This window comes from Quercus lobata, chromosome 6 (assembly GCF_001633185.2).
Source record: "Quercus lobata isolate SW786 chromosome 6, ValleyOak3.0 Primary Assembly, whole genome shotgun sequence".
NCBI classification, from domain to species: Eukaryota; Viridiplantae; Streptophyta; class Magnoliopsida; order Fagales; family Fagaceae; genus Quercus; species Quercus lobata.
The window spans coordinates 6,780,099-6,791,741 of NC_044909.1; the positions used below are offsets into that span (position 1 = coordinate 6,780,099).

Genomic DNA, 11,643 nt, shown 5'->3' on the forward strand with positions numbered 1-11,643 from the left:
AACATTGAGCCTCTTGATTATTATTCTCACAAATCTATAGCCTCACATTGTGCTCAAATAGATCACAAATTCTTCATCACAATTTGATAAAATGAAAACAGAAACCTTCATATAAATAAAACACATATTCTCACGTTATTAAATCAAACAACTTTCAAGAATTCAGTTCACCACCCTACACTTTTTTTTCTCTGTCCCTCAGTTCCTGTAAGCACTTGGATTTCTCCCATCTTCTTCATAGAGTGAGCAAACTTCTCTAAGAAATGCTCGAAGGAAAGCAATTTTTTGACTTCTTCTAAAGAACCATCGTCAGTTAGAAGTGCAGCATCTGATTGAAAAAGACCTTCATTTTCTAGCAAAATTTTGTAGCAACGGGTATAAAAAAATTCAGAGATTGTAGGGTCCATTGGTACTGTAGTTGTATTGTCTGAGAGATTCTTGCTTTTGGTTTTCAAGTAATCGGCATACGATGAATTTAGAGAAGGGCAATGAGAAACTCCAATGGTGTGTGCACCTAACAATAGATAAATTTTTAGTTTTGGGCTAAATTAAGATGAGAGGAAAAAGAAAAAAGAAAAAAAAAAGAAGCACAAAAAAGAAGAATAAAAAAGATTATAGTAATAATGGTATAGTCGATAGCCGAGTAGATGGGCTAAATGAAACTTGGTAACTCTATTTAATATTTCGGCTTTAATAAGTTAGCGTCAGAACATGATATTTCATTTGAAAAGGCGAGAGTCCATTTTATAGTTAGAATTTATTTCTTAAACCTAAAATTTTATAGATTGTTATGTCATTCAAAATTTTAAATAATGTTATAGACTTATATTTAATTTTTTTAATTTAAATTATAAATGAATTCAATTTAAATGAAGATGATCGTTTTTCTGTTAGAGCTTAGGTCGATTGAAATTCTCATAAATTTCTTTCAAACACATGGCACTTAATTAGGCTACTTTTATGTTAAAAAATTAAACCTATATGAATCTCATAAAAGTTATACAAAAATAGATGTTCTAGTTTTCTATTACTTTTTTTTTTTTTTTTTTTTTTTTTTGTTTGGGTGTGGCTAAAGTAACATATTTGATCTTCAACATTAACTTGAGGCCTTTTAAGTTATTATTATAATTTGATGGATGAAAAATACTTACATAGAATTTATAAAATCGAAGTCTCTTTGATGATGCGGTATAAATTTTGCTTGTGACGATTAGTATTTTCCATTTAAAATGACAATAGAGACAGTTTTGAAACTATTTTGAAAATAGTTTATAAAAAAAAAAAGAAAAAAAAAGAAAAACTATTTTGAAAGTAATTACGGACTGAAGCAGGGATGGACCTAGGGGTGGGGTGGGCATAGGGGCCGGGCCCCACTTGACCTATATATATTATTTTTTTAGGTATAATCTTTTCATTTTTATAGTTGGACCTCTCCCCTCCAAGATTATCAGCCCAACCCGTTAGCCCATATTGTTAACTCATGCAGCTATAACTAATATTTGTAAATTAGATATATTTATAAATTGAAAACTAGTAAAATCTATAAATCAAGATTTTATAGATGATTGCACTATAATATATTAAAAAATAATGGTGTTTTGTGTTTTTTGTCTTTGTTGATAAATGATTATATCTAAATGTATTAAGAAATAATAATTATGTGTATTTATCTTGATTGATAGTTTGTTAATATTATATAGATGCTTATTTGAAGTTTTTTGTTTGTTTGTTTTTTTATTGTACTCCAGTCCCTAGCTTAAAATCTTGGTTCTCTCCTTGGACTAAAATAAGATATTTTAAAGCATAAAGACAATTTGAAACAAAGGTTTGATAATCAAATATTTAATTTAAACTTTTCTTTCTTTCTTTCTATGTTCTACCTGATAAAACTACAAGATTGAGAACGTCGAGGCCTTTGGTAGCAAAATTTTGTTTGAGTTGACCAAAATTGGAAGTTAGTGGAGGGACGTTGGCAATGGCTTCCGAAGCATGTGATATGGTTCCATCTCTTCTTCCCAGTGGCACTTCCCTCAATGATCTCTTATACTGCAGTGATTATATCCATAGAACATTATTATTAAGCTTAATAATTTCGCTGTACATAAATAAAAATGGAACTGTGTCCAAATATTGATCCAGATTACTAAATAATTTTCCAAAGCTTACTTGGAGAAAATGAACTTTTGCCCTTTTTTTTAAAAAAAATCTAGCATTTTGTCCTCTTTCTCAAACTAATTAGGAAAATGCTCCTGTTTTGAAACTCGATTTTCTAAAAATCGAGTTTCAATTTAAAACTTGATTTTTGGATAATCGAGTTATAAAAAACTGAAAATTAAAAAAAAAAAAAAACAATTTGGAGCCCTATAGTGGCGTTTTTAGGAGCCCTATAGTGACGTTTTAAGGATCTATAATGGCGTTTTGGAACTCGAGCTCCATGAACTCAAGTTCCATGCAAGTTTTTTATTTTTATTTTTATTTTTTAACTTATAGTGGCGTTTTAAGGAGCCTATAGTGACGCTGAAACTCGATTTTGAGAAAATCGAGTTTCAAAACAGAAGTATTTCTCTAATTAGTTTGGGAAAGAGGGTAAAATGCTAGATTTTTTGCGCGAAAGGGACAAAGGCCAATTTTCTCCTTGCTTACTTGGAATGAAACTGAGTCTCTAGCAGCTAAGGCCACGATATCAGCACATGAGACAATTCCAAGGCATTTCTTCTCTACTTCAGCTTTGATATCGTCTACCATGTTGAATACTTTTTTTTTGCAGGGTTTGATTTGGAAGTGCATCCTTTTTAGCTGTATTTTGTGTCGTAGAGTCAAGCAATACTGAGGCATCACAACCCTAACATATAATTCAAAAGACATATATGCTTAGAAATACTATCAAATTAAGTATCATGGTTTAAATAAATGTGATATATAGGAAGGATTCTACACATTTTGACTTTCAAGGTCAAATATATATACATTCGATAGGCTTTTGTAAAATTAATTAAGAAAATTTGCGAGATCACTTTCTTCTTTTTTTTTTTTTTTTTAAACAAATTATTGTTCGCATGTCCATCACATGTGATGATTTCTTGACAGGAAAAGAGGATTAAGTGATAAAAGAGCAGATATTGGCATAAAATTTCAACAACCTTTTTCACAGTAATAATTGAGAATTTGAGAGGGTATGTTACAATTAGTACATAGTAAAAATGATATTAGTGATGAGTCTATATAAAAGTGATATTATAACAATAATAGCTTATCACTCTATTAAATTGTGAAATAGACTATTAAAAAAAGTTGTATTCCTAACATTGCACAAATAACAAAACATTAAAAAGTTGAAAGTAAATGTAATGCTGATAGTTTAAAGGGAGGCAATATCTAATGTTACAAATTCACAAGTAGTGTCACACTTACAGTGTGTGGGTCTTATAGGTGGGTTGGACCCATATGTCGTGAGTGTGATATTGTAAAATATTATATTCCATTTTTGTTTACGTTAAGTGGATTGAATAGTGATAATTGGAGGAAAAAATTGAAGAGATGCATGTGTAATGTTAATAGTAGAGTATGATATATATATATATATATATATATATATATATATATATATATATATAGAAAGGCATGCATGAATTACCCTAAAAAAACAATCATGAAAATGTAGCCTCAGCAATGTGGCCGCCAAAGTCAAATCCTGTGCAACATATTTCCAAGTGACCTCCTTGACAATGTCCTCGATATAAGGACAACACTACCTGTAATAATCTTGCCTCAATGGTTCTCCATGGCAAGCTTCTTGAATTGCAAACACTGTTATTATATGAATTAAGAAGGAACTCAAGCTAATATTCATCTCTTTCTCTCTCTGGGTGAATTTCTTTTTCCTTTGTTTATACTGCACTGCAATGCTATCACTCTTTGCATCCTTATATAGAGAGCTAGCGGCCTTCTTCTTTGACAAACAATTAATTGTTTAATCAATGATAGAAAATAGCTAAGCCTGCAACAGTAAAAACTTTAATTAACACCACAAGAGAGAGTTTCAGGTTGACTAGTCTTGCAACTTGATTACTTTCTAGACTCTTTGGTTACTTTCAATTAGTTTGAACATATATATACATACATATATATATATATATATATATGTGTGTGTGTGTGTGTGTGTGTCTGTTCAAACTAATTGAAAAGATTTTGGAACATCTAGTGATGGTGTTTTCTATCCTGGTTTCACCTAGTTCAACACCTAGCGTGCGTTTGCCTAATGCGTTTTTGTGTTTTGCGTTTTTGCATTTTGCAATAAGTTTGCTACAGTATTTTGCATTTTAAAAATTATTTTGCTATAATGTTTTCAACAATAAGTTTTCAGTTTTGAGTAAAATAAACGGTATCCAAACAGACCCCTAATATGTAACATACCAACAACGACATGAAACAAAAGTACAAAATTTGAAGATGCTCTCTTGGGAAGATTTTGGTCACAATTTTAATTCTCTTTTATTATACAAAAACCAAGGGAATCTATTCTATTGTTTCCATAGAGTGTTTGAACTAATAATTCCAATCTACCAATGTTTTTACATCTCGCCCATAAAAAAAAAAAATAAATAAAGGAAACCCAAATGACAGGGCAGCTCTATGCGTTTTGGGGGTTAAGGCAAAGATTAAAAAAAATAAAATCAAGCGAGATTAACATATTTTTGGTGGTTTTTTTTTTATGTTTTGTTGTAAGAGAAAGAGAGAGGGAGAGAGATTTCAGCTTCTAGGTCAAAAAGAATTTATCTTTTCTGTTTTTTATATTTTGGGTATAATTCATTAGCCTCCTTTCCCCAAAATTTTTCTCTACGTTTGTTTTCCTTATTTTTTGGCTATAATTTGGGCTTTAATTTATTCATTTAATTAACCCATTTTTTGGGGGAATCAAAGAACTAATCTAATTAGATAAAATTTTGGAGCCCTCCACAATTTGGGCTCCTTAGGGTTATTATTGATTATTTTGTAGATAGGGCAAAACAGGCCGAAATTTGTTGACTAGATCTAAATTGTTCGTTTTTACCTGGCTCGAACCCGAATTTTTTGGCCTGAATAAAAAACAAGGCAACCTGAGGCCTGCCCATTTTTTGGGCCGACCCAACCCAACTAACCAGTGACCCAACTTGTTTTTTAAACTTTTTTTCCCTAAAAAATATTTAAACTACATGGCAAGGTGCTAGGTGCATAACATTGACATAAAGGCATAATGCAATGTTGTGTGCCCCATTTATTAAAAAATAAAAAAGAGTTAAATGAAAAGAAAAAAATTGCAAAAGGCAAAACTAAAACATCTACAAGACTACAACTTCTACATGTCTACTATAATGTCTACACTACTAAGTACTAACTATCTAATAGACTAACACTAACTAAGTTATATACCAAGTACCAACTAGCCAGAAATCTAAGACTAAGTTACTAACTATTACCAACACAAACTCTAAGTGTCTAATTAGCACAAAACACAACAAAAGTATAATAGCAACAGGAATTTGTGCACTGAAAAATGCTGATAACTTAACATGCATTACAAAAAAAGGGGTCTATAGCTACGTTTCAAAAATGCAGCTATAGACCCCAAAAACATGGCTATAGGATATAGCTGTGTTTCCTATAGCCACGCTTACAAACCTGGCCTAAACAGCGCAGCAATAGGCCTATAGCCATGTTTTTGTAATCGTGGCTAAAGGTCAGACCTATAGCCGCGTTTTTTAACCGTGGCTATAGGATTTGGACCTATAGCTGCGTTTTTAGAAACGCGGCTATTAGTTGAGACCTATAGCCGCGTTTTTAAAAAACGTGGCTACAGACCAGCTTTGAGTCGCGTTTATAACCACGCTTCGGACTTATAGCCGCGTTTTAAAAACGCGACTATAGGTTTAAAAAAAAAATTCTGGGTTTTTTTTTTTTCTCCCAAAAAATTCAAAATTAAAAACAAATCCAAAAAAATTCAAAATCAAACACAAACCCAGAAAATTCAAAATCAAACACAACATACTCACAATACAAACACACCTAGAAATTCAAAATCAAACACAACGTGCTCCAAAATATAAGAACACAAACCCACGAATCTCCTCTCATTCAACAAAACCAACCCAGATCTAACACTAATTCTATTCAAGGAACACAAAAGCACAAGCTCAGAAACATAAAATAAACAAACTCAAGAGCACAAACCCATTTAAACATAAGCACAATATCAGCAACACAAAAGCACAAATTCAAGCATAGATCCAAAAAGTTCAAATTCAAAATCAAAACTCAAATCCAAATCAAGACATAGAAAAAAGCAAAAAGAGAGATAAGGGAAGGAAAAGAGGGCTAACTAGTGTGGATGGCAGCATGGGTGGGTCAGCAAAGAAACAAAGACAAAAAAAAGAGTTGTGTTGGAGTGAAGAAGGAAAAAAACAAAAAGAAAAAAGGAAGAGTCAGGGGCTTGACTTGCAGAGAAGAAAGAATAGGAAAGCACAAAAAGAATGACCAAAGAAAGAAAAGATCAGAATGGGGGTAGGTGGGAAAGTGGGGATGTCATTTAGTGGGTTCTTTTTTTTTTGTGTGTGTGTGTGTTACCTATAGGTCCTCCTTAAATTATTTATTTATTTTATCCGGTTGTACATTGTAGGCCATCCTTTTAAAAAATATATATTATTCGGCTGGACCTATAAAAATGCGGCTATAGCTCCTCCTTAAAAAAAAAAAAATTATTCCGCTGTATACTATTGGCCATCCTTTCAAAAAATATATACTATTCGACTGGACCTATAGCCGTGTTTTTGAAAATGCGGCTATAGGTCCACCTTTAAAAAAATACATATGGACCTATGGACCTATAGCCGTGTTTTTCGCGTTTTTGAAAACACAGCTATAGGTGCACCTATAGCCGTGTTTTTTAAACACAGCTATAGGCCTTATCAAGAAACGCAGCTAAAGACACTTACAAATGCAGCTATAAACTTCACCTATAGCGCATTTTTTTGTAGTGATAGTTCATGACATTTAGTTTTTTTTTTTTTTGGTTCTTTTATGAGAATGATATCATTAGTGAGCTTTGAATCTGAAGTGTATAAATTTAAAATAAATACTTTTTTGGACTCCTCTCTCTCTCTCTCTCTCTCTCTCTCTCTCTCTCTCTCTCTCTCAAATTGTAAATTTGTAATTATAAGTATTCTGGCTGTAAGTTATTAACAACATTAGATGGAAAATTTTGTTATCATGACTATAAAGAATTTTAGTTATACTCAAAATTGTCAGAATTGCAAGAATATGGAAAGCTTTATGGTTTTTTTGGTATGTTTATTTTTTTCCCTTCACATGTATAATAGTAAGTTAGTAACAGATAGTCAAATAATAGCAGGTGTCCACTTAATGAAAAAAAAAAAGGATATCAGACTATTAGGTGCGATGATTGTTTTGATACATTCTCTCTATAAATTTGGCATTTATTTGTTTTTTTAATTTTTTTTAAAGTGAAGATATGGGTAAAATCGACTCGACCTGACTTGTAAACCAATTGACCCAACCCATTTTTAGCCCGTTTAATATGGTCCATTTTGGCCTGCAACTTGATTGACCCAACCCAACCATTTGCCATGTCTAATTTTTTGAGTAACTTTTGCTAATGGACAAAACTTAGGTATTGCTGTTTCTTAGGTTCCCCTGTTAAAATTCAGTCGTGTGGCTTTTTTCTCATGGCATTCGGTCTAGTTCGGTCCAATTTGATCAATTTCAGTCCACTTCTGTGTACTTAAGAATGAGAAAAGACAGATTTGGGTTGAGAGTATTATCAATTATTTGAGTAATATCAATTGTTATTTTTTGAGAAACGAGTGATATCAATTATAGTTATATGATAAATTTTGATTATCATGATAATTTCCTTAAGAGAATGAGAAATTTGAATAATAAAATTGAAACTTAAAAATTTTAGCTACACCAAAAGAAATTAAGAAAATATAATGCATAATAACAATAGTTTGGAGAATATAAACCAATTAAAAAAGGAATAACATCAATCAAAAACACTAAAAATGATAAAATTATATATTTGTAAAAATAGAGAGATATAAGTTACTTTTAGAAATTTTTTAATTTGTAGGGAGAGCAAATTATTTACAATAAAATTTAGAAACTAAATTATATATTATATCACGTCTTAAAATAATCATATATTCTCATATGTCGCATGAGTTTGCCATTATTCTTAATAATGTCTATGCTTTCATACTCCAAAAAAAAAAGAAAAAAAAAAGAAAAAAAAAAGATAGAGGGTCAAAGAGTATACATGTAATCCATGTTCTCCTTGGTTACGACCCAGCTTTATTGTTACACAAATAAAAACCCTAAATGACGAGATTCTTCAGCCCAAAATATATTGGTCACACACCATAGTAGGCTTTGACGAGAGAGTCCATTTTTGGCCCATAATCATTGGAATGATGGAAATTAAGGAATCCCAAATGATCCAAAGGCTTATACTGTAATGGGTGTTCCTCATCGACTAGCTCTCCTGGAACACACATCAACCCTTTTGGTGTGTTAGAATGCATAGCAATTTAATTGGTAAGAATTTCAAATAGACAAACCCTACAAGAAATAGCCAGTTTGAAAGATAGTTAGATAGAGATCAATGCTAGGAACATGAAAAATTACACAACTCGCCATCTGGTGAGCTATGAGTTGTGGAGAAAAAATAGTAGGTCTACACCTCCACTACTCACAACTCACTATACGGTAAGTTGTGACAAAAATTATGTAATTATTTGTGATACTAGCTCTTTTTCTTAGATGGAATACCGTATGTTCACCCCATTACCATTAATAATAATACATGTTGGGAATAGTTGGGAAGGAAAGAATAAATTGAAGATTTTGAGGCACATAAAATGTTTTCGTCAAGATTAGATTTTTCCCTACTCCAATTAGTTTTGCTAAAGGTTACACACCATTGGTCTCCAGGACACAACAAACTAAGCCTAAGTGCTTTTAGAATTGGTATTTACAACTCCAGAACTTCTAAAAAAATTGTGTTCTATAGAAAATTATTGAAGGTGTAGGAAATAACTGAATTTGTTATGTATTTATAAATGTAAGTGCATCATCATCAGTTGTTGCAAAAGTATGCCAATTTAACATATCAAAAACCTACTTTATTATTTTAACACATCATTTTACAATACACCCTACATCACATGTTCTATTATTTAATTCTATACATTGATATAATATATACAACTGGTGTGCTGTCTCAGGCAACCAAAAATAAAACCTATACTCCTAAAAATATATGTAGTAGTGTGAGTAAGGATCGTTCACAGGGAGAGTATCTAGCCTAGTTTTATGCTACATGAACAAGGAGGGGGGGGGGTTTGAGTATAATGAAAACAATTTTAAGAAAAACAATTAAGGAACAATTCAAATTAAAATATCGAAATCAATCAAGAGAACAAATCTTGGTCTAAGTCAACATCCACCATTGGAATTTTACAACTGATCATTGATGCAAGTATATATCAACAAGGTTTTGAAACCTGGATCGGACCGTACAGTCCGACCAGATAAACCTCGAACCGTTCATTTTTTCGGTTCTTTTAGCATCAAAAACCGCTCTATGGGAAAAAAAAAAAAGGGAACCGTACGAACCGCGGTCGGACCTCACGATTCTGAGAACCGTGATCAGATCGCTTCTCACGGTTCCCTACTTCCCTTTGAATCTAAACCTTAAAAAAAAACACACACACAGAAAAACAAGCTTTAAATTCTAGAACCGTGATCAAACCACTTGGCCGGCATGCATTGGACTTTTTTCAGATTTGGAACCAAAAGATTTGTGAGGGGGGGGAAAAAAAACAAACTGAGAAGAAGAAGATGACAAAGTAGGGGTTGTGCGAAGTTGAAATAGCAAGTTAGCAACCAAACACAGATCTCCAGTCACAGCCTTCATCTTTGTCTTCTGCTTCTATTTCTTCTTCTTTCTTCTTTTTCTCCTTCTTCTCTTTCTTCTTTCCGTGGAGACTGCTGTGGTTTCTCACCTTCTCCGTTTGGGTTTGTTTTGAATTCTTTTTTTCTTTTTTATGATTCCAATGGCATTGGTTCACGTGACTTGACTTGGAAGAATCTAGAGCCCCTCTCCTACACGTGACTTGGAAGAATCTAGAGCCCCTCCAGCTACACGTGACTTGGCATTGGAATAAGAAAACTTTTGATTTTTGAAATTGGCAACGTTTCAGCCAATAGATTTGCAACTTTGAGACTATAACGTGACTATTGATAGATTGATAAGTAATAAATAAAATATTATAAGTAATTTGTTAATATTTATAATTTTTTTAAATGAAAAAATATAGTTTTATAAAATATTTCACAACTTTTTTGTCACAATTATAATGTAGCAAAGTTTGAATGGTAGAGGAAAAATAGTGAGTCAACGGATACAATTAAGTATATAATAATTGTTAAATAATTATTTTAATTTAAAATTACTAAGTGCCCTTCTAATTCCTATATTATTACAATATTACTATCACAAGTTTATCTAATCAACATATAAATAAATAAAGAAATATTATATCTATGTATGCTTAGGATATATATTTTTTTGAGAAACAATGTATGCTTAGGATATGATATTTCTTATTTGTCCTATGAAAGTTATGATATAAAAAAATATATTTGAAAGATAGATTTCTATATTTAATTGGGTCATTTAATTTAATTTTTCTATTTATACTAATTTAATATATTTATTTATATTAATTATGACGTCATCATGGTTCGACCCCGGTTCAACCTCAGTTCGACCTTAAAAACCTTGAACCTCTCCCTTTTACGGTTCAATGAACGGTCCGGGTCTGAAAACCTTGTATATCAATTCACACTTTGAACATTCATCGTTGGACTTATTTTCCTATCTCTCCTTAGTCGTAGTTAATTAGAAAAAAAGCGATCTAATAAACCCTAACTACTAAACAACCCAAGACAAGTGCTAAAGGTTTAATCTAGTAGCAGCCTTAAGAATTTGAGAGATCGATGAAACTAAACAACACAAACACAAGTGGTTGCATTTAATTTAGTCGAGCATTCTTCCAAAGATCTAATAATTTCTGACGCAGCAAATCATTAAATCTTGGTTGCTTCACAAGTTAGAGAGATCAAACAATTACGGATTTGATATCTAACCTAGTAGTAGATTGCAACGAATAATAAACTAGTAGGCCTCTAATTAAACAAGACAATCATAAAAATAGGCACAAAAGAGCATCTGATATTCAAAGCATAAATCGAACAATAAAAACAAATTAGATCTCACAGTTTTATTGATTCCAAGGCTTCAGTTTCCTTCGACCAAGTATAAAAGTTTAGCCACACAAGGTCATGATGAAAACTTAAAGGAAAAAAATCAGAGAAGAGGAGAGAGAGAGGCGTGTCTGTGTGTGATTCTGATTTCTCCTCCCCTTTTTACACGTTAATTCCCCCTTTCCCAAGCCTATAAAATCTCCTAAAAATATTCTCAATAATAATATCCAAATCTAACTAATTAAGGAAAAATATTAAAAATAAAACAAAGTCCTAATATAACTAGGAAAGTGGTGTTTTTCAGCTGGAAATTTGGTGCAT

General features: G+C 31.8%; 1 pseudogene; it reads right to left on the reverse strand.

Annotated features, from left to right (window-relative positions):
* Positions 1 to 167: 167 nt before the first annotated feature.
* On the reverse strand, positions 168 to 3,991 carry LOC115949734 (annotated as a pseudogene).
* Between the last annotated feature and the right edge of the window lie 7,652 nt (positions 3,992 to 11,643).